This window comes from Hordeum vulgare, chromosome 5H, assembly GCF_904849725.1.
Source record: "Hordeum vulgare subsp. vulgare chromosome 5H, MorexV3_pseudomolecules_assembly, whole genome shotgun sequence".
NCBI lineage: Eukaryota > Viridiplantae > Streptophyta > Magnoliopsida > Poales > Poaceae > Hordeum > Hordeum vulgare.
Window position 1 is genome coordinate 28,178,174 of NC_058522.1, and position 24,374 is coordinate 28,202,547.

General features: G+C 46.5%; 1 pseudogene; it reads left to right on the top strand.

The window, feature by feature from the left end:
- Positions 1-20,718, top strand: part of LOC123396247 — a 39,888-nt pseudogene extending 19,170 nt beyond the window's left edge.
- Positions 20,719-24,374: the final 3,656 nt, after the last annotated feature.

The window sequence follows — 24,374 nt, forward strand, 5'->3', positions numbered from 1 at the left end:
CAAAAACTTATCTACGGGATTTACATGACTGCGAAGAAGGTGGCTCATTATTTCCAAGACCATTCGGTGTCTGTCGTTTCTGATGCTCCGTTGTCGGAAATTCTCCACAATCGGGACGCATCAGGCCGAGTGGCGAAGTGGGCAATGGAGATGCTGTACTGTGATATCAAGTTCGAGGCCAAGAAAGCTATTAAGTCTCAAGCTCTGGCTGACTTCATAGCAGAATGGGTAGAACAACAGCAACCGACCCACATCTACTCGGCCCATTGGACAATGTTCTTTGATGGGTCCAAGATGTTGAATGGCTCCGGCGCTGGCGTTGTGATCATATCACCAAAGGGCGACAAACTCAGGTACGTGCTGCAGATACACTTCGATTCCTCCAACAAAGAGGCAGAGTATGAAGCTGTCCTCTACGGATTGCGCATGGCCATCTCACTCGGCGTCCGTCGCCTGATGGTCTACGGCGATTCAGATTTGGTGGTCAATCAAGTGATGAAAGAGTGGGATGTCAGGAACCCCACCATGACCACATATTGCAATGCAGTGAGGAAGCTCGAGAAAAAGTTTGAAGGTCTGGAACTCCACCATGTTCCGCGACTGAAAAACCAAGCAGCTGATGAATTGGCGAAACTCGGATCCACTCGGAGACCAGTCCCGAGTGACGTCTGCCTCGAGCACCTTCACCTCCCTTCAGTCAAAGAAGATTCTTTTATAGAAGAACCAGTACAACCAAAGAGTTCAACAGATCCGACTGAAGTCGATGTACCTGTTGTGGTTGATCTGGTCATGGAGATTCTTACTGTCATCCCCGATTGGACTGTGCCGATCATTGCATATATCCTGAGACAGGAACTACCAGAAGACGAAGTCCAGGCCAGGCAGATAGTCCGCAGGTCGAAGTCATTCACTGTCATTGATGGCCAATTGTACAGGGAGAGCGTTTCAGGTGTTCTCCAATGATGCATCTCCCCAGAGGAGGGGCAGCTGATCCTGGAAGATATTCACTCGGGGACCTGCGGTCATCACGCCTCTTCGAGAGCAATCGTCGCCAAGGCATTCAGGACTGGTTTTTTCTGGCTGCAGGCAAATGAGATGGCTAAAGATATGATCGACCGATGTGAGGGCTATCAGTTCTACTCCAACAAGTCCCACAAGCCGACATCTGCGTTGAAGACAATCCCTCTTGTGTGGCCGTTTGCAGTTTGGGGATTAGATACAGTCGGACCATTCAAGACAGGCCAAGGGGGATACACACATCTGTTGGTTGCAGTCGACAAGTTCATGAAATGGATCGAAGCCAAGCCCATCAAGAAACTCGACGCCTCAACAGCCGTCAAGTTTATCAGGGACATCATCTCCAGATTCGGTGTACCTCACAGCATAATCACGGATAACGGGACAAACTTTGACTCGGGCAGATTCAAAGGTTTCTGTGCAAGCCAAGGTATCCGAGTGGATTTTGCTTCCGTAGCACATCCTCAATCCAATGGACAAGTAGAGCGGGCGAATGGGCTTATTCTTCAAGGTTTGAAGCCCCGACTCCTGCGAGAGGTGGGACACGCCGCTGGCGCATGGGTCACCGAGTTACCTTCACTACTTTGGGGTCTCCGCACAACCCCGAACAGATCTACAGGGCGATCACCGTTCTTCCTCGTTTATGGAGCAGAAGCGGTCCTTCTGAGTGACTTGCTTCACAATGCGCCATGAGTCGAACTCTTCTCCCAAGCTGAAGCAGAACAAGCAAGGCAAGATGGAGTGGACCTTCTGGAGGAAGAGCGCGAGATGGCACTGATTCGCTCAACCATTTATCAACAAGATCTGCGGCGTTTTCATGCACGCCACGTCAGGAGTCGCGCGTTCCAAGCAGGCGACCTGGTGCTCCGAGTGGATCAGCAAAGACCTCACAAGTTGGCTCCGGCTTGGGAAGGACCTTTCATCATCTCCAAGGTGCTGAACAACGGAGCATACAGACTCTACAACATCGAGAGGGAGACAAACGAGCCGCGTGCATGGAACGGAGACCTCCTGAAGCGCTTCTACACGTGATCGTCGACTGAAGCAGTGTAAAGAACAAGTATTGATGAAACAATATAAAGCAGATTCAGTTTTTTGCAGATTCAGAATTCTTCCGCGGTCGCAGACTCCGGTCACACAAAAAAAACTTAGTTGCGATCCAGAATCGCCTAAGTTCTAACTTCCTCCGAGTGTGCACTAAACTTCGCACTCGGGGACTTAGCTGTGATCAAGAATCACCTAAGTAATAACTTTCTCCGAAGGTGCACTAAACGACGCACTCGGGGACTTAGCTGTGATCAAGAATCACCTAAGTAATACCTTTCTCCGAGTGTGCACCAAACGTTGCACTCGGAGACTTAGCTGTGATCAAGAATCACCTAAGTAATAAATTTCTCCGAGTATGCACTAAACGTCGCACTCGGAGACTTAGCTATGATCAAGAATCACCTAAGTAATAACTTTCTCCGAATGTGCACTAAACGTCACACTCGGGGACTTAGTTGTGATCAAGAATCACCTAAATAATAACCTTCTACGAGTGTGCACTAAACGTCGCACTCGGAGACTTAGCTGTGATTCAGAATCACCTAAGTATTAACTTCCTCCGAGTGTGCACTAAACGTCACACTCGGAGCCTTAGCTGCGATCAAGAATCGCCTAACTAGTAACTTTCTTCGACTGCGCACTTCACGCCACACTCGGGGATTTAGATGCGATCAAGAATTGCCTAAGTACCAACTTCCTCCGAGCGTACACTCGAAGATTTAGCTGCGATCAAGAATCGCCTAAATACATGACTAACACTTGCATGCTACGCATGTTTGCCTTTGGCTTCACCAAGAAACGCCAAACAGAAAAACTCGACACAACATTGCAACACAAGAGCAAACGCTTTGATTCAGATTCAAAAGCTCTAGCAAAGATAGTTCACTCGGTGCGGATCAAGCTTACCCGCACCGATCTAAGAATGTGACGGCCAACAGCAGTGGCCAAAGTTCCATACAGATCAACACTCGGCATACCGAGGATAAAAGTGTTCTTACGCATCATCTGGATTAACGCGAGGATTGGAGCGCTCTACGAACGTGTCCAGATCAATACCGTCGGCGATGCGGGTAGCACTCTCAAGGAAAGTTTCCATGAAGTCTTCTAATCGAAGTTTCTTCGTGTTGGCCACCTTCAATGTCTTCAGCTTCTCCTCGCGCACCTCCTTGCAATGGACTCGGACCAGGGACAGAGCAACATCTGCACCACAACGAACTGCAGATTTCTTCCACGACTGCACTCGGTTCGGAATCTCGTCCAGTCGAGCCATCAGGTTCTCCATCTCCTGCCGCGACTCATCTTCTAGCCAAAGCTCCTTGTCGTTTCGGCCGACGACTTCTCTCAGTCGACCGATGAAAGGGCCAACTTTGCCAACGCGGATGTGCGCCCGGAGCAGATCCCGATTGGTGTCCTCGCCGAGTGGCACGTTATCGCGAATCGACCGCTCCATGTCAGCTGCTTCAACTTCAGCATCAATGAAAACATCTGCAACAGAAGGACAAGCAAACAATAAGCGCCGAGTGTGACGCACATAGGACAAGCACTCGGCAAAAAATAGGACTTACCAGCCAGACGCGTCATCATCTGCCGAGCCCAGTCGCTGACGTATTTCTCCTGAGCTATGCATCGTTTGTTCAGCACGTCCATCTGCCCCATCAGAGCAGTCCTCTATTTCCCCATCTTCTCAACTTCCTCAGTCAGCACCTTGTTCGCTTCACGAGCCTGCTCCAATGACTTCTCTCGTCCCGCCAGAGCATCCTTCATGCCAGCCATTGCAAGCAGCGCCGCATCAAGCTCACTAGCTAACTGATTCTTCTCCGCCCTGAGAGTCTCATAGGTTGTTCCCATTTCTCAAGTTTTCTGCCAGCAAACACCAAGGGACAATCAGAAAATTCAACAATAAAAGTCTAAGTTCGTCAGACCCCTGCCGACGCAAACAGTCGACAGCGGTCTCGGGGACTACACCCAGTGGGTTCACTAAGAGTGACCCCACTGGCATGCAACTCAAGCAGGCCCGCCCTATTGAGATGCATGTTACCACCTACGCCTACGAGGCCAATACTACCCGACCTGAGTACAAATTACTCTCGGGGACTCTTACAGTAAGTGCACTCCGAGTGCCACAACTGCTCGCAGTCGGTCATATTATTTATAGACCTGACCAAACCAAAGACAATATGTATAAAGACAACTGCCGGTGCAAGCACTCGGCAGAAGTCTCGGGGACTACACCCACTGGGTTCACTCAGAGTGAACCCATTGCAAACAACAGATGCTATCCAAGAACACCCAGCGGGTTACAAGAGAAAAGTAAATACTTACTAGCCCACTTACTCGGATATCATCCCGCAGCTCCAAGCTCCGCTGGTACAAGGATGCGACGGAGTCGTAGGCCCTCTTGGCTTCTCCAGCCATCAGCTCCGCCTGCACCATGGCTCCCTCGGCCGCTCCCACCTGCTCCTCCGGGAGACGCTGGATGTTGAACTCGACATTCGACGAGCCTGGCATCGTCGGAAGTTCTTGAGGCATCCCAAGGTCCGCTCCAGTCGGCTCTTCAACCACCAGCGCTGGTTCAGTCGGCGACAGCGCCTCAGTCGGCAGCACGTCGGCGGCGAGAGCAGCAACAGGCGGAGCAGCCTCAAGAACAGGCTCCGCAGCTTGTTCAGCTCTCCCCTGATCACCCTCGTCCACGCAAATCGCCCCTGATAGACCGAACGGCGCGAGATCTCAAAAAAAGAAAGAGGCAGAACCTATGATAGAATTCGAGACGCGATAGTATAAAACACTCGGAGTCACTACAACGCACCTGGCTGGGACGAGACGACGTTGTCCGTGTCCATGGGGTCATCCTCCTGGCGCGCCGGAGAGGTGGCAGAAGTAGCGACTCTGTCGAGTGAAATCCATTCGACCAATAAACAGGATTTCACTCGGATATCAGAAGAAATTAGAAGATCGATGCACTTACGTGGAGGTGACGGGGACAGCAACCCTCATCCACGGCAGAGCCTTCCGAGGCTTGGGCCCACTCGGTTTGGCCGCCTTGGAAGACTGACCCACAGGCTCAGCGGCCGCATCCCTGGCCCTCTTGGTGCTCCGAGCATTCGGGACCACTGGGACAGTGGGCGGAGCACTCGAAGATGCCGGAGGGACCGAGGGAACGGCAGGCTCGTGTCGGCGCTTGGTCCGATGCTCTAATTGCGGAGGCGGCGAGTCCTGCTCTTCGTCTTCCTCCTCTTCCTCGCTAGTCTCTTCCTCTGATTCCCCGCTGTCGGAGACATACTCAGCGCTCTCCGCGCTGCCTTCCTGGCTGCCTTCCTCCTCCTCCTCGGCCGGGTTCCCGTTCGAGACGGGAGAAAACCAGTTGGTCCACTTCTGCATAAAATTCAGTCGGCGACATCAGACGTCACATAGAGATTCAAGCAAACGATAAGAGTAAGACAGTTAGGCGCACTCGACAAGTGTTACTCACCTGATTCGGAGGAGGATTATCCGCGCAGAAAGGCTTCACTCGCCGAGATCCTTTGGGATTCTTGCAGGGGCCTGTGATCTGGAGCACCCACGAGGTCACCTTCTCCTCAGTCACGCCCACAACGTTGGTCCGAGTGGAATCCTCGGGCCCCGTATAATGCCACATGGCGTGGTCGCGAGCTTGCAGAGGTTGGATACGCCGACCGAGGAAGACCTCCAGCAAGTCTATGCCGGTGACCCCCCTCCTGACGACATCTACGAGTGCCTCAACCAGAGGTTGGATGTCGTTCTTCTCCGCCTTCGTGAGCGCGAGCTGCTTAGGCGGGGCGGGCCGATCTAAGCTAAAGGGAGGCAGCCCTGTCGCAGCATTCGGACAGGCGATATCCTGGCAATAGAACCACGTCGACTGCCAGTTCCTGACCAGCTCACTTAGTTGGAGGGCAGGATAACTACTCTGACTCTTTTTCTGGAAACCTAAGCCCGCGCAGAGCTGGAGAAGATGTGTCTTATCATCCGACTGGCTGAGTCGTTTGATGGTTTGGGATCTAGCAGAAAATATGTGCTTGAACAGGCCCCAATGGGGAGGACAGCCAATGAAACACTTGCACAGAACTATAAAAGCAGAGAGATGAGCAATGGCGTTTGGGGGAAAGTGGTGAAGTTGTGCCCCGAAGTGATTCATGATGCCCTTGAAGAAAGGATGCGGGGGCAAGGAGAAACCTCGATAGACGTGGCTGAGCAGCAAGACGCGCTCCCCCTCCCGGGGTGCCGGCTCGACCTCGTTCTCCGCCGGCAGCCTCCAAGACTTGTGCACGATCATCCCATGCTCCACCAGCTGCAGCAGATCCCCCTCCGTCACCGTGGGGGGAGGAAGTCGCCTTGAATCCACCCCGCCGGCAGCGGCCGCTGCCGCCCCTGAGCAGGAGCCGCCGCCTTCCCCTTCTTCTTCCTCGCCTTCATCTTGCTGGTCTGACCCTTGGTCATGGCGGAAACTGCGAACCCGCGGGAGGAAGGAGGAGGAAGGAGTGTAGAGGCGCTGGAGGTGGCGAGAAGGATGGAGCAGGCGAAGGCAAGAGATTCGGCGAGCGTAACGAAGAACCCTCGCCGCCGAGATTTAAGTAAGGTTCCGACTGGGTCGTTGGCAGGTGGCCCCGAAACCTTATCCCCCCGACCCACCGCGGCAATATTAGTGGAGAGGTTGAAGGCGCGAGAATCGAGGCGTCAGGCGCTACTCGAGCGCGATGGCGTCATTCCCGCTGAGCACGCGGAAACCGAAATTTGAGGATCCCGGAAAATCCGCCGCTGTCAGTTGACCGGTCGCGTCAGAAGATGCCGCAGAAGCACTCAGCTTCCGACAGTCTGTTTCGCGAGTACTTCCACTCGGATCGTCGATCGGAAAAGATAAAATGGACCGAGGCAAGCAACGCCAAAGTCCCGTCCGTGCCAGTCGGATCCAAACCACAAGCATCACTTCGTCGTTTCAACCTCAATCCATTCGGCGACTAATGATGGGGTTATAGTCCTAGGGTAGGGTCATAAGCCTACCTTATAGGTCCTACCCAAGGACCACCCTTCATAAGGGACAAGGCCCTTTGTCAGCTCCGACTGAACTAAGGAATTCCCATCATCCAGTCGGTAATAGACATCCGACCATCCAATCGAAGGCGAGCATTCGGAGCGTATCGATCGGACCGACTGGATTCCACTCTGTACATCGTAACCCCCCAGGAGGGAAATGGTCGTACGTTTCCTCACGCTTTTATTAGCATTTAGGCCGTACGTTACCTGTAACGTAGGTATTTATTCGCCATTATTCCACCCCTGCGCACCGACCGTTGTGAAGGGCAGCGCACTCTATATAAGCCACCCTTCCCCACTGGTGCAAGGGTTAGCAACTCATGGTATTCCATATTTCCACTCGACAACAAGCTCCCTGAGCACTGAGACGTAGGGCTATTACCTCCACCGCAGAGGGGCCTGAACTCATACAACCTCTCCGTAGCTAAGGCTCTGCCCATCCTTTTCGTACCCTACACATCTACTGTCAGGCTTATACCCACGACAGATAGGTTTCCTCAAATTTGCCTTAGGTCGTCGTGAGCAAGCAAGTTGGATGCACACCCACTAGTTTTCTTTAAGAGCTTTCACATACTCTTAGCTCTAGTATGGCAATCCCTACTCATTCACGTTGATATCTATTGATGATCATCTCCATAGCTCATTGATATGCCTAGTCAATGTGACCATCTTCTCCTTGTTTGTCTTGCAACCTCCACCACACTCCACACCACTTATAGTGCTAAAACCATGGCTCACGCTCATGTATTGCGTGAGAGTTGAAAAGGTTTGAGAAAGTAAAGGTGTGAAAACAATTACTTGACCAATACCGGGGTTGTGCATGATTTAAATTCGTTGTGCAAGGATGATATAGCATAGCCAGACTATATGATTTTGTAGGGATAACTTTCTTTTGGCCTAGTTATTTTGAAAGTTCATGATTATCTTGCTAGTTTGCTTGAAGTATTATTGTCTCCACGTCAATAGCAAACTATTGTTTTGAATTTAATGGATCTGAACATTCATGTCACATAAGAGGAGTTACAAAGGGCATCTATGCTAGGTAGCATGAAAGCATCAAAAATTCATTCTTTATCACTTCCCTACTCGAGGACGAGCAGGAGTTAAGCTTGGGGATGCTTGATACGTCTCAAAAGTATCTATATTTTTTGATGGTTTCACGCTGTTATGTTGCCAACTTTGGATGTTTTATATACCTTTTCTATCTTTTTTGGGACTAACTTATTAATTCAGTGCCAAGTGCGAGTTCCTGTTTTTCTGTGTTTTTGACTCTTTTCAGATTTGATTTTGGAACGGAGTCCAAACGGAATAAAATCCCCGAAATAATTTTTTCTAGAACAGAAGAAGATCGGGGGACTTGAGGGCCAAGGCAGGGGTCCAAAGGGAGCCCACAAGCCATGTTGCCGCGGCCAGGGGGCCCGCGACAACCATGCTTGTGGCCTCCCTGGCGCTACCCTGCCCTAGCTCTTTTGCCTATAAATTCCCTAAAATCGCAGAAAAAATCAGGGCATCCACGAAAACACTTTTCCGCCGCCGCAAGCTTCCGTTTCTGCAAGATCTCATCTAGAGACCCTTCCCGGTGCCCTGTCGGAGGGGACTTTGGAGTGGAGGGCTTCTACATCAACATCATCGCCTCTCCAATGACTCGTGAGTAGTCCACTTCAGACCTACGGGTCCGTAGTTAGTAGATAGATGGCTTCTTCTCTCTCTTGGATCTTCAATACAAGTTCTCCATGATATTCATGGAGATCTATCCGATGTAATCCTCTTTGGCGGTGTGTTTGTGGAGATCCGATGAATTGTGGATTTGTGAGCAGATTATCTATGAATTATATTTGAGTCTTTGCTGATTTCTTATATGCATGATTTGATATCCTTGTAAGTCTCTCCGAGTCTTGGGTTTTGTTTGGCCATCTAGATCTATGATTCTTGCAATGGAAGAAGTGCTTGGTTTTGGGTTCATACCATGCGGTGACCTTTCCGAGTGACAGAAGGGGCAGCAAGGCACGCATCGTGTTGTTGTCATCAAGGGTAATAAGATGGGCTTTCATCATAGATTTGGGATTGTCCATCTACATCATGTCATCTTGCTTAAGGTGTTACTCTGTTCTTTTGACCTTAATACACTAGATGCATGCTGGATAGCGGTCGACGTGTGTAGTAATAGTAGTAGATGCAGAAAGTATCGGTCTACTTGTTTTGGACGTGATGCATATAGATATAATCATTGCCATAGATAACGTCACGACTTTGCGCGGTTCTATCAATTGCTCGGCAGTAATTCGTTCACCCACCGTCTATTTGCTTTCATGAGAGTGTTGGAATTATGCCCTAGAGGCAATAATAAATGTATAGTTATTATTGTAATTCCTGTATCAAGATAATAGTTTATTATCCATGCTATAATTGTATTGAATGAAGACTCATTTACATGTGTGGATACATAGACAAAACACCGTCCCTAGCATGCCTCTAGTTGGCTAGCCAGTTGATCGATGATAGTCAGTGTCTTCTGATTATGAGCAAGGTGTTGTTGCTTGATAACTGGATCACGTCATTGGGAGAATCACGTGATGGACTAGACCCAAACTAATAGACGTAGCATGTTGATCGTGTCATTTTGTTGCTACTGTTTTCTGCGTGTCAAGTATTTATTCCTATGACCATGAGATCATATAACTCACTGACACCGGAGGAATGCTTTGTGTGTATCAAACGTCGCAACGTAACTGGGTGACTATAAAGATGCTCTACAGGTATCTCCGAAGGTGTTAGTTGAGTTAGTATGGATCAAGACTGGGATTTGTCACTCCGTGTGACGGAGAGGTATCTCGGGGCCCACTCGGTAATACAACATCACACACAAGCCTTGCAAGCAATGTAACTTAGTGTAAGTTGCGGGATCTTGTATTAAGGAATGAGTAAAGAGACTTGCCGGTAAACGAGATTGAAATAGGTATGTGGATACCGACGATCGAATCTCGGGCAAGTAACATACCGAAGGACAAAGGGAATGACATACGGGATTATACGAATCCTTGGCACTGAGGTTCAAACGATAAGATCTTCGAAGAATATGTAGGATCCAATATGGGCATCCAGGTCCCGCTATTGGATATTGACCGAGGAGTCTCTCGGGTCATGTCTACATAGTTCTCGAACCCGCAGGGTCTGCACACTTAAGGTTCGACGTTGTTTTATGCGTATTTGAGTTATATGGTTGGTTACCGAATGTTGTTCAGAGTCCCGGATGAGATCACGGACGTCACGAGGGTTTCCGGAATGGTCCGGAAATGAAGATTGATATATAGGATGACCTCATTTGATTACCGAAAGGTTTTCGGAGTTACCCGGAATGTACCGGGAATGACGAATGGGTTCCGGGAGTTCACCGGGGGGGCAACCCACCCCGGGGAAGCCCATAGGCTTTGGGGAGACACACCAGCCCTTAGTGGGCTGGTGGGACAGCCCCAAGGGGGCCTATGCGCCAAGAGAAGGAAATCAAAGGAAAATAAAAAAAAGGAGGGAGGAAGTGGGAAGGGAGGGGGACTCCTCCCACCAAACCAAGTCCAACTCGGTTTGGGGGGGGGAGTCCTCCCCCCCTTGGCTCGGCCGACCCCTTGAGGGTCGCTTGGACCCCAAGGCAAGGTCCCCCTCCCTCCTCCTATATATATGGAGCTTTTAGGGCAGATTTGAGACGACTTTCTCACGGTTGCCCGACCACATACCTCCATAGTTTTTCCTCTAGATCGCGTTTCTGCGGAGCTCGGGCGGAGCCCTGCTGAGACAAGATCATCACCAACCTCTGGAGCGCCATCACGCTGCCGGAGAACTCTTCTACCACTCCGTCTCTCTTGCTGGATCAAGAAGGCCGAGATCATCGTCGAGCTGTACGTGTGCTGAACGCGGAGGTGCCGTCCGTTCGGTACTAGATCGTCGGACTGATCGCGGGATTGTTCGCGGGGCGGATCGAGGGACGTGAGGACGTTCCACGACATCAACCGCGTTCTCTAACACTTCTGCTGTACGATCTACAAGGGTACGTAGATCACTCATCCCCTCTCGTAGATGGACATCACCATGATAGGTCTTCGTGCGCGTAGGAAAATTTTTGTTTCCCGTGCGACGTTCCCCAATAGTGGCATCATGAGCTAGGTTCATGCGTAGATGTCTTCTCGAGTAGAACACAAAAGTTTTTGTGGGCGGTGATGTGCGTTTTGCTGCCCTCCTTAGTCTTTTCTTGATTCCGCGGTATTGTTGGATTGAAGCGGCTTGGACCGACATTACTCGTACGCTTACGAGAGACTGGTTTCATCGTTACGAGTAACCCCCTTTGCTCAAAGATGACTGGCAAGTGACGGTTTCTCCAACTTTAGTTGAATCGGATTTGACCGAGGAGGTCCTTGGATGAGGTTAAATAGCAACTCATATATCTCTGTTCTGGTGTTTGCGTAAGTAAGATGCGATCCTACTAGATACCCTTGGTCACCACGTAAAACATGCAACAACAAAATTAGAGGACGTCTAACTTGTTTTTGCAGGGTATGGATGTGATGTGATATGGCCAACGATGTGATGTGATATATTGGATGTATGAGATGATCATGTTGTAATAGAAATATCGACTTGCACGTCGATGGTACGGCAACCGACAGGAGCCATAGGGTTGTCTTTATACTAACATATGTGCTTGCAAATGCGTTTACTATTCTGCTAGGATGTAGCTTTAGTAGTAATAGCATAAGTAGCACGACAACCTCGATGGCAACACGTTGATGGATGATCATGGTGTGGTGCCGGTGACAAGTAGATCGTGCCGGTGCTTTGGTGATGGAGATCAAGAAGCACGTGATGATGGCCATATCATGTCACTTATGAATTGCATGTGATGTTAATCCTTTTATGCACCTTATTTTGCTTGGAACGACGGTAGCATTATGAGGTGATCTCTCACTAAAATTTCAAGACGAAATTGTGTTCTCCCCAACTGTGCACCGTTGCTACAGTTTGTCGTTTCGAGACACCACGTGATGATCGGGTGTGATAGACTCAACGTTCACATACAACGGGTGCAAAACAGTTGCGCACGCGGAACACTCGGGTTAAGCTTGACGAGCCTAGCATGTGCAGACATGGCCTCGGAACACATGAGACCGAAAGGTCGATCATGAATCATATAGTTGATATGATTAGCATAGGGATGCTTACCACTGAAACTACTCTCGACTCACGTGATGATCGGACTTGGGATAGTGTAAGTGGATCATGAACCACTCAAATGACTAGAGAGATGTACTTTTTGAGTGGGAGTTTAGCATATACTTTGATTAAGTTAAACTCTAATTATCTTGAACATAGTCTAAGTCCACTTTGAATATATTTGTGTTGTAGATCATGGCTCACGCGAGTGTCATCCTGAATTTTAATACGTTCCTAGAGAAAGCTAAGTTGAAAGATGATGGAAGCAACTTTGTAGACTGGGCTCGTAATCTTAAGCTAATCTTACAAGCTGGGAAGAAGGATTATGTCCTTAATGCTGCGCTAGGAGATGAACCACCCGCTACGGTTGATCAGGATGTTAAGAACGCTTGGTTAGCGCGTAAGGAGGACTACTCAATAGTTCAATGTGCAGTCTTGTATGGCTTAGAACCGGGACTTCAACGTCGCTTTGAGCGTCATGGAGCATTTGAGATGTTCCAGGAGTTGAAGTTTATCTTTCAGAAGAACGCCCGGATCGAGAGGTATGAGACCTCCGATAAATTCTATGCTTGCAAGATGGAGTAAAACTCGTCTGTCAGTGAACATGTGCTCAAAATGTCTGGGTACTCAAACCGTCTAGCTGAACTAGGGATTGAACTCCCGCAAGAAGCTATCACTGACAGAATCCTTCAATCACTGCCGCCAAGCTATAAAGGCTTTGTGTTGAACTACAACATGCAAGGGATGAACAAGTCTCCCGGCGAGTTGTTTGCGATGCTGAAAGTCGCAGAGTCTGAACTCCGTAAAGAGCATCAAGTGTTGATGGTGAGCAAGACCACTAGTTTCAAGAGAAACGGCAAAGGCAAGAAGGGCAATTCGAAGAAGAGCGGCAAGCCTGTTGCCAATCCGTCGAAGAAACCCAAGGCTGGACCTAAGCCTGAAACAGAGTGCTTCTATTGCAAGGGTATGGGTCACTGGAAGCGCAATTGCCCGAAGTATCTGGCAGATAAGAAGGCGGGCAAAGAAAAATCAGGTATATTTGATATACATGTTATTGATGTGTACTTAACCGGCTCTCGTAGTAGTGCCTGGGTATTCGATACCGGTTCTGTTGCTCACATTTGCAACTCGAAACAGGAACTGCGGAATAGACGAAGGCTGGCGAAAGACGAAGTGACGATGCGCGTAGGAAATGGTTCCAAGGTTGATGCAATCGCCGTCGGCACAATGTCACTTCAGCTACCATCGGGATTAGTGATGAACTTAAATCATTGTTATTTAGTGCCTGCGTTGAGCATGAACATTATATCTGGATCTTGTTTATTGCGAGACGGTTACTCTTTTAAGTCTGAGAATAATGGTTGTTCTATTTCTATGAGTAACATCTTTTATGGTCATGCACCGAATGTGAGAGGATTGTTCATATTGAATCTTGATAGCGATACGCATATACATAACATTGAGACCAAAAGAGTTAGAGTGAACAATGATAGCGCCATATTTTTGTGGCACTGCCGCTTGGGTCATATTGGTGTAAAGCGCATGAAGAAACTCCATGATGATGGACTTTTGGAGTCACTTGACTTTGATTCACTTGACACGTGCGAACCATGCCTCATGGGCAAGATGACTAAGACTCCGTTCTCCGGAACAATGGAGCGTGCAAGTGACTTGTTGGAAATCATACATACCGATGTGTGTGGTCCAATGAGCGTGGAGGCACGCGGCGGATATCGTTATTTCCTCACCTTCACTGACGATTTAAGTAGATATGGTTATGTCTACTTGATGAAGCACAAGTCTGAGACATTTGAAAAGTTCAAGCAATTTCAGAGTGAAGTGGAAAATCATCGTAACAAGAAGATCAAGTTCCTACGGTCTGATCGTGGGGGTGAATATCTGAGTTTCGAGTTTGGTACTCACTTAAGACAATGTGGAATTGTTTCGCAATTAACACCGCCTAGAACACCACAGCGTAATGGTGTGTCCGAACGTCGAAATCGTACTTTGTTAGAGATGGTGCGATCTATGATGTCTCTTACTGATTTGCCGTTGTCATTTTGGGGTTATGCATTAGAAACAGCTGCATTCACTTTAAATAGGGCACCATCGAAATCCGTTGAGACGACACCATACGAACTGTGGTATGGCAAAAGGCCAAAGTTGTCGTTTCTTAAAGTTTGGGGATGTGATTCTTATGTCAAAAAGCTTCAGCCTGAAAAGCTGGAACCCAAAGCGGAAAAGTGCGTCTTCATAGGTTACCCAAAAGAGACAGTTGGGTACACCTTCTATCTCAAATCCGAGGGCAAAGTGTTTGTTGCTAAGAATGGAACTTTTCTCGAGAAGGAGTTTCTCTCGAGAGAATTGAGTGGGAGGAAGATAGAACTTGACGAGGTTGTCGAACCTCTCATCCCTCTGGATGGTGGCGCAGGGCAAGGGGAAACCTCTGTCGTTGCAATGCCGGTTGAGGAGGAAGTTAATGATGATGATCATGAAACTCCAGTTCAAGTTTCTGTTGAACCACGCAGGTCGACGAGATCACGCACTGCTCCAGAGTGGTACGGTAATCCCGTCTTATCAATCATGTTGTTAGACAACAATGAACCTGCAAATTATGAAGAAGCAATGGTGGGCCCAGATTCCAACAAATGGCTAGAAGCCATGAAATCCGAGATAGGATCCATATATGAGAACAAAGTGTGAACTTTGGAGATACTACCTGAGGGCCGCAAGGCTATTCAGAACAAATGGATCTTTAAGAAGAAGACGGACGCTGACGGTAATGTGACCGTTTATAAAGCTCGACTTGTGGCAAAGGGTTTTTCACAAGTTCCAGGAGTTGACTACGATGAGACCTTCTCACCCGTAGCGATGCTTAAGTCCATCAGAATCATGTTAGCAATAGCTGCATTTTTCGATTATGAAATCTGGCAGATGGATGTCAAAACGGCGTTCCTTAACGGTTTCCTTAAGGAAGAGTTGTATATGATGCAACCCGAAGGTTTTGTCGATCCTAAAAATGCTGACAAGGTGTGCAAGCTCCAGCGATCCATTTATGGACTGGTGCAAGCATCTCGGAGTTGGAACAAACGCTTTGATGAGGTGATCAAAGCATTTGGGTTTATACAAGTGGTTGGAGAATCCTGTATTTACAAGAAAGTGAGTGGGAGCTCTGTGGCGTTTCTAATATTATATCTGGATGACATATTACTGATTGGAAACAACGTAGAGCTTTTGGAGAGCATAAAAGGTTACTTGAATGAAAGTTTCTCTATGAAGGACCTAGGAGAAGCTGCTTACATTCTAGGCATTAAGATCTATAGGGATAGATCAAAACGCCTGATAGGACTTTCACAAAGCACATACCTTGATAAAGTTTTGAAGAGGTTCAAAATGGAATAGTCCAAGAAAGGGTTCTTGCCAGTGTTACAAGGTACGAGATTGAGTAAGACTCAGTGCCCAGCAACTGATGAAGATAGAGAGCATATGCGCTCCGTCCCCTATGCTTCAGCCATAGGCTCTATCATGTATGCAATGCTGTGCACTAGACCGGATGTTAGCCTGGCCATAAGTATGGCAGGTAGGTTCCAGAGTAATCCAGGAGTGGATCACTGGACGGCGGTCAAGAATATCCTGAAGTACCTGAAAAGGACTAAGGAGATGTTTCTCGTGTATGGAGGTGACGAAGAGCTCGCCGTAAAAGGTTACGTCGATGCAAGCTTTGACACAGATCCGGACGACTCTAAGTCGCAAACCGGATACGTATTTATTCTTAATGGGGGTGCAGTAAGCTGGTGCAGTTCCAAGCAAAGCGTCGTAGCAGATTCTACATGTGAAGCAGAGTACATGGCTGCCTCGGAGGCGGCTAAGGAGGGTGTCTGGATGAAGCAGTTCATGACGGATCTTGGAGTGGTGCCAAGTGCACTGGATCCAATAACCTTGTTCTGTGACAACCCTGGTGCCATTGCCTTAGCAAAGGAACCACGGTTTCACAAGAAGACCAGACATGTCAAACGACGCTTCAACCTCATCCGCGACTACGTCGAGGAAGAGGACGTAAATATATGCAAGGTGCACACGGATCTGAATGTAGCAGACCCGCTGACTAAACCTCTTCCACGGCCAAAACATGATCGACACCAGAACTCTATGGGTGTTAGATTTATTACAATGTAAATCACATGGTGATGTGAGGGCTAGATTATTGACTCTAGTGCAAGTGGGAGACTGTTGGAATTATGCCCTAGAGGCAATAATAAATGTATAGTTATTATTATAATTCCTGTATCAAGATAATAGTTTATTATCCATGCTATAATTGTATTGAATGAAGACTCATTTACATGTGTGGATACATAGACAAAACACCATCCCTAGCATGCCTCTAGTTGGCTAGCCAGTTGATCGATGATAGTCAGTGTCTTCTGATTATGATCAAGGTGTTGTTGCTTGATAACTGGATCACGTCATTGGGAGAATCACGTGATGGACTAGACCCAAACTAATAGACGTAGCATGTTGATCGTGTCATTTTGTTGCTACTGTTTTCTGCGTGTCAAGTATTTATTCCTATGACCATGAGATCATATAACTCACTGACACCGGAGGAATGCTTTGTGTGTATCAAACGTCGCTACGTAACTGGGTGACTATAAAGATGCTCTACAGGTATCTCCTAAGGTGTTAGTTGAGTTAGTATGGATCAAGACTGGGATTTGTCACTCCGTGTGACGGGGAGGTATCTCGGGGCCCACTCGGTAATACAACATCACACACAAGCCTTGCAAGCAATGTAACTTAGTGTAAGTTGCGGGATCTTGTATTACGGAACGAGTAAAGAGACTTGTCGGTAAACGAGATCGAAATAGGTATGCGGATACCGACGATCGAATCTCGGGCAAGTAACATACCGAAGGACAAAGGGAATGACATACGGGATTATACGAATCCATGGCACTGAGGTTCAAACGATAAGATCTTCGTAGAATATGTAGGATCCAATATGGGCATCCAGGTCCCGCTATTGGATATTGACCGAGGAGTCTCTCGGGTCATGTCTACATAGTTCTCGAACCCGCAGGGTCTGCACACTTAAGGTTCGACGTTGTTTTATGCGTATTTGAGTTATATGGTTGGTTACCGAATGTTGTTCGGAGTCCCGGGTGAGATCACGGACGTCACGAGGGTTTCCGGAATGGTCCGGAAATGAATATTGATATATAGGATGACCTCATTTGATTACCGGAAGGTTTTCGGAGTTACCCGGAATGTACCGGGAATGACGAATGGGTTCCGGGAGTTCACCGGGGGGGCAACCCACCCCGGGGAAGCCCATAGGCTTTGGGGAGACACACCAGCCCTTAGTGGGCTGGTGGGACAGCCCCAAGGGGGCCTATGCGCCAAGAGAAGGAAATCAAAGGAAAATAAAAAAAAGGAGGGAGGAAGTGGGAAGGGAGGGAGACTCCTCCCACCAAACCAAGTCCAACTCGGTTTGGGGGGGGAGTCCTCCCCCCCTTGGCTCGGCCGACCCCTTGAGGGTCCCTTGGACCCCAAGGCAAGGTCCCCCTCCCTCCTCCTATATATATGGAGCTTTTAGGGCAGATTTGAGACGACTTTCTCACGGTTGCCCGACCACATACCTCCATAGTTTTTCCTCTAGATCGCGTTTCTGCGGAGCTCGGGCGGAGCCCTGCTGAGACAAGATCATCACCAACCTCCGGAGCGCCGTCACGCTGCCGGAGAACTCTTGTACCTCTCCGTCTCTCTTGCTGGATCAAGAAGGCCGAGATCATCGTCGAGTTGTACGTGTGCTGAACGCGGAGGTGCCGTCCGTTCGGTACTAGATCGTCGGACTGATCGCGGGATTGTTCGCGGGGCGGATCGAGGGACGTGAGGACGTTCCACTACATCAACCGCGTTCTCTAACGCTTCTGCTGTACGATCTACAAGGGTACGTAGATCACTCATCCCCTCTCGTAGATGGACATCACCATGATAGGTCTTCGTGCGCGTAGGAAAATTTTTGTTTCCCGTGCGACGTTCCCCAACAGAGAGAAGCCACTAGTGAACACTACGGCCCCCGGGTCTATTCACAACTATCGTCTCCACTTTCACTTTTACTTTTCTTTGTTTACTCTTTGCTTTTAGTTCTCACTTTGCAAACAATCTATAAGGGATTGACAACCCCTTCATAGCGTTGGGTGCAAGCTCTTTGTGTTTGTGCGGGTACTTGTGACTTGACGCGGTCCTCCCACTGGATCTATACGTTGGTTCTCAAACTGAGGGAAATACTTATCGCCGCTGTGCTACATCACCCTTTCCTCTTCAAGGGAACACCAACGCAAGGCTCCAAGGCCGCGGGGAAATCCTTTACATATTTGCCAAGGAAGTCCCTATAGGTGTAGCCCGTAGTAGCAGGATTCCTAACGCCGTTGCCAGGGAAGGTCTGTTGTCACAGTAGCAGTCGCCCATGGGCCCGCGGCTGCTAGGTGCGCCCCACACGCTCCACTCTCCCTACGTCCTAATGTGCTGAGTGGTGGTACTTTTCGTCTCTGATGTGAATTTGAGGTCTCAAGACAAGCATTCCGTAATGCTTAATGCGGGCTCATCTGATTTGGCTCTGAAATTGCTTATATTTTGCACAACTAGTTACTGTATCGCAAGTTTGCAACTGTAGTTTCGGTCTCGTGGTATTAATAATAATAGTACTTACCTTGCAAAAAATGGCTCCGCATGCGAAAGGAGATAGCATCTCAAAGTCAAAACACCAAAATCCTATTCCATGAGTAAGTTGGGGTGATTTGGGTAGTGCAATTTTTACTTGGCTTGAATGTTAATAACCATATCGTCAATGAAAACTCCAGCAACTGTGACAAGGTTTTGTGTGGGTCTTTATTGTGTTCTAGGATACAATTGGAAAGGGCAAAGCTGGAACCAAAATACAGTTATTGAAGGCCGCAACAGACGCTTTGAAGGAGGGAAAGAGCGTTCTCATTGACCGATGCAACTTGGAACGAGAGCAGCGCTCTGGTTTTGTGAAGCTTGGCTGCACCGTACAAGCGGATATCCATGCTTTTTTCTTGGATCTTCCTGCGAAGGTTTGCATCTCACGCTCGGTTAGCCGGACTAGCCATGAAGGAAATGTGCAGGGCGGAATGGCTGCCATGGTTGTGAACCGCATGTTGAAGAACAAACAGACACCCTTGTTGACTGAAGGTTTTAGTCGGATCACGTTCTGTACGGATGATGATGATATTAAGAAGGCAGTTGATATGTATAGTGCTTTAGGACCTTCACAAGTCTTTCTTTAGGAGTATTTTGTCAGAAGAGCAAAGGGCCTGTACAAACTGGTATAATGAAATTTCTCAAGAAGGTAGATACTTTGAAGGTTGACAAATCCAGTGGAACTATGCTTACATCAAGCGAAAGAAAGACAGAGCAGCAAAATACAACGTTGAAACAGGAAAACCTTGAAGCTAGTGGTGCCTGTTCATTGCAAGTAGAAAAGAAGTTGGATAACCTGATGGAAAAAGAAGAACAAAGTAAGGAAAGTGTTTCTTCTGACATCAGTTTGTGCACTCTGGCATTTCCATCTATTTCTACTGCTGACTTCCAGTTCGATCTTGAGAAAGCATCTGATGTTTTAGTAGATGCAGCTAATGATTTCATGCAAAAGCATGATAATGTAAAACTTGTTCTTGTTGGCTTGAGCCAGAAATCAAGAATATTGTCATTAGTCAAGAACAAGCTTCTAAGAAGAGCTTCGACTCCAGCAGATTTTTCACATTTGTTGGAGACATCACTCAGTTGCACTCAAAAGGAGGTCTTCAATGCAACGTGATTGCTAATGCTGCCAACTGGTAATTATTTTTGGCACTTAAATACTTATGATCCAAATGCAGATATGATTTCAGATTATGTTATGTATGTTGAGTACTTGAATCCTGCTTTATCCTTGCTCAGAGTTAAACTGGACCTTTTGTTTTTGTCTATCTCAAGCAAAAATTGTTAGGACCCTCCTCTATCATGGCCCTCGAGATAATATCTGTTAGTGCTTCATGCAGGAGGTTAAAACATGGAGGTGGAGGGGTTAATGCAGCAATATTTAAGGCTGCTGGAGGTGGAGGTGAAGGGGTCTGCTCCTCTGCTTCCATGACGACCAAGAGGTCCTGGCCGAGCCGCTGCCGCCATGACCGCGCTGCCGGTGATGAAGCTAGGGACGCTGCTGCTGCGGACGATGTCCAAGCCTATCGCCAACCGCCTCAAGAGCCAGGCAGCCGTCCACCCCAAGTTTCGCGACTTCATCATCAGCATCGCCCAGGTTCGATTCTCTTCGCTCTCTCGCATCTCCTTTCAATGGCAAGGAAGCCGCAGAACGAAGTTGTTGGGAGGCAAATGATCTACTCCTAGTTGGACCATGGGAGGAGATCTGATTAAGTCTTTTCAGATTTAATTGAAGCTTGGAAACTGATAACTTAGCATTTTGTAGTGTTCTTGCGGCCTGACTACACTTTTGTTCAGTGATTAACTCTGGATGGCAATGTGCCTTATGTGACTTGGGAAGGCACAGTTATGTAAGATGGTTTAGGAAAGAACTTTCGGAATGTACATCTGTTAATCAGGCTTACTTGATTAGTTTATTAGGTTTTAAGTAGGAATTAATTAGTGGCAAAGATGCACAGTTATTTCCCGAGGTGGCAAAGAAACTCCTACCCTTTTAGCCTCTGTTTTGAGAATATTTGACCGATCCTTCTCTGTTTTCACCCCCAATATTATGCATCCCCTACTTGTTTTATAGTTAATTAACAAGTCACAATTTTAACATTATGTCACCTCAAGTTCACAATTTTTACTTATCTCCATCTCATCTCCTGTGACAGAGATATTTGCATTTGAAAGTAGGACAAACTGGACTGTTCATAATAAAATATGTCAACTGATGCAAAGTTCACAGCTATAGCAGCACTCGGTTTCTTTCTTAGCCTGGATCATGTGATCTCTGTGCGCCTTTATAGGTCTGAATTACATAATCATGGGTTCGCTTTTGTCCCTTTGGCTTGCAATTATGGGCTGCAATGCAGATAGGTCTGAATTACATTTCCTATTACTTTGGAGTCTTGTCTTATTTTTTTGTATTTGAAATGAACCGGTGCTCAGGGGCGGAGCTGAATGGAGGCACCGTGATGCACAGGCATCAGGGTCGATTCCTTCTTTCAGTAGCGCTTAGTTTGTACAACATGCATGTGCACCAGGTTCACTAATTGATGTGCATCAGGGTCCAAACAAAATGAAGCAGCGAGCGAACAACAATTTTCTCTAGGGGTCTAGGACAAACTCTAGCGTGTAGTTTTCTAGGGTAGAGCACCATTGGGCCCTGTTGGCAGCACGCCATAGAAGCTAAGATGGAACATTACAAAGTAACATATGCAATTCTCAATTCTATTATTAGTGCCAAAACTGTTCTTCGAAGTTCCCTGATTTTGTTAAAAAATCAGTTCGGATTTGAAAATGTGAGGCATATTTACCGTGTAATTTCTTTTTTTGATCGCTACAGATAGCATTTTAATTGTGAATGTGTCATTCAGATCCTGGGTACACATCAACCAAGGATGAAGAGTAAGATCCGAAAATTAATAGAGCCGTTTTTTTCAAATTTCGTATTTTTTGATAGCAAACATTCCTTAGTTTCTTTAACTACTTGCATAGTTTCATGATGGGGTGCCATTCGTGAAGGCATGGGCAAAAGAAATTTTAGTGCTCCAAAATGCTTTCAAAGATAGTTGTTTTTTAAATTACTTCTTTTTTCCACTATAACACCAAGAAACTTTGCAACCTGGTGAAACACTCAGTAATGTTTGTCATAAAAGAATTTCAGAAAGTTTTTATCAAGTTCAAAATAAGAAGTTTAAAACTTTCTGAAATTCTTTTACTGCACCTGTAAATGGATAGTGTAACATGTGACATGTGAATTAAAAAGATGCTCGGGTTCTCAAAGAATATTCAGGATAGTGTAAATGGATAGTTCAAAACTTTCTGAAATTCTTTTACTGCACCTGTAAATGGATAGTGTAAATGGATAGCTGCTGTTGTATTACACCTCATCTGCTCTTACTGCACCTGTAAATGGATAGTGTAACATGTGACTAGATGGCTGCATAATTAGAGTTAAATTTTCTAACCGAAGCATTGTGTTGTTATCACCTCCAGAACAGTTACAATTACTGCAAGCATCCTTGATAGGAACTCACTGCAATTTCATATGCTCCACAAAAGCAAATTTAGTGTGAGCTAATTTTCTGCTAATTTGGTAGCTCCATGTTTTTTTATAACTAACAACTTTTATACAACTCTAACATCTAGTATAATGGATATATTTTGTGATTTGAAGTTACTGATCTATGCTCTCGTGTAATTTTACGGTCTAATGTTTTTTGTTTTGTCTCTTTTTCTCTTGCTAGGGAAGTGGTGAGAAGATGTCGATGATGCATACTTGGGACATTCAAATCAACACAACATAAAAATTTCTGAACCTATGTCTCATAGGAGAGTGGAATGAACTCCATTGTTAGCAGATGTGTCATTGTTCTATTGTGCAATTCTGTCCGTTCTTGCTATATTCCTGTGTAAGGAAATGTATTCATGAGATGAGTTATTGTGTTATGTAAACCTGGGAGATGTATTATGTGATGTTATATGATGGATGATTTTAATTCGACTTGGAGTTTTCTTGATTTGAATATGAAATAATGTTGGATTTAATATTGGACAAATAATTGGGTTGAAAAAGGCCCAACAAATAGAAATGAAACCAAGTTCTGGAACAAAAAGTTGCTCAATTAAAAATGAAAAAGGGCCAAAACTGAAACTGGACCAAATGTATTTGGGCACTAAAAGGCCAGGGCCCAAATTATAATGATAAAAAAAATCGAAAAAAAATACTAGAAATGTCTGTAAATAGGCTAAGGCACAATAAGAAAAAGCCCCAAAAAATAAAACCAGCCCATGTGATCAATTGAAATGGGTTGGGCTGATTTCAACTGTGACGTTTTGATTTCTTCGTAATTTTTCCATGTAGGACTACCACGTAGGATTGGATTAGATTATCAACGACAATTTAGGATCGTCGTAAAGGTTACGACAATCCAGGAATCGTCGTAAAAGTTACGACGATTTTGATCAAAACGTCGCTGCTGTTCATTTGTGATGCTCCGTTTTTTACGCTTGGTTTTTCGTCGTGAGATCGTCGTAAATTAAAAACCATGACGATGTAGCGACGAAAAAATAGCGTCGTGTATTAGCATATTCCTTGTAGTGATATGACAAAGTAAAAATACGTGCACTGGTTTTCCAATATTTTTATTTTTTTATGCTCATTTCAAACTTGGTCAAACCAAAGTTTGACAAACATTTAAACAAGTTTCAAACATGAAAATGACAAACCAAGCCTGGATCCTTCTTAGTCACTCCAAAATGAAGCTTTTGTGATGTTTTTGAAAGTTTGAAGTTCAACACCCAAAACCACTTGTCTTCACACATGAGTTTCAAAATAGCTCCAAAAGGGGTAAATACCCCATTTCAAAACAAGTTTTTTGTCCACCATGTCTAAAATAGCCAAATCAATTTGAGTTGTTAGTATATGACAAAGTAAGAATACGTGCACTGGTTTTCCAATATTTTTATTTATTTTTTTATTTTTTATGCTCATTTCAAACTTGGTCAAACCAAAGTTTGACAAACATTTAAATAAGTTTCAAACATGAACAAGTTTCAAACATGGACAAGAGAAGTTTCAAACATGAACAAGAGAAGTTTCAAACATTTAAACAAGGATATGCAGAAAAGATGGGGCTCAACTGAAAACAGGCCAACGTTCGAAACATTCGAAAACAGAGCAGGGGCTGACCGGTCAATCTAACCCATGGGCCAGGGAAGTCAGCGGGCGTCACATGAGTGTCGCATCCGAGCTACTTATACAGTGAAATGTGTCGTACCCTAGCTATTTCCATATCTGAGCCGCTCTCGCCCCTCGTCGCCGGTGACCCCCACCAAAACGACGCAATCCAACC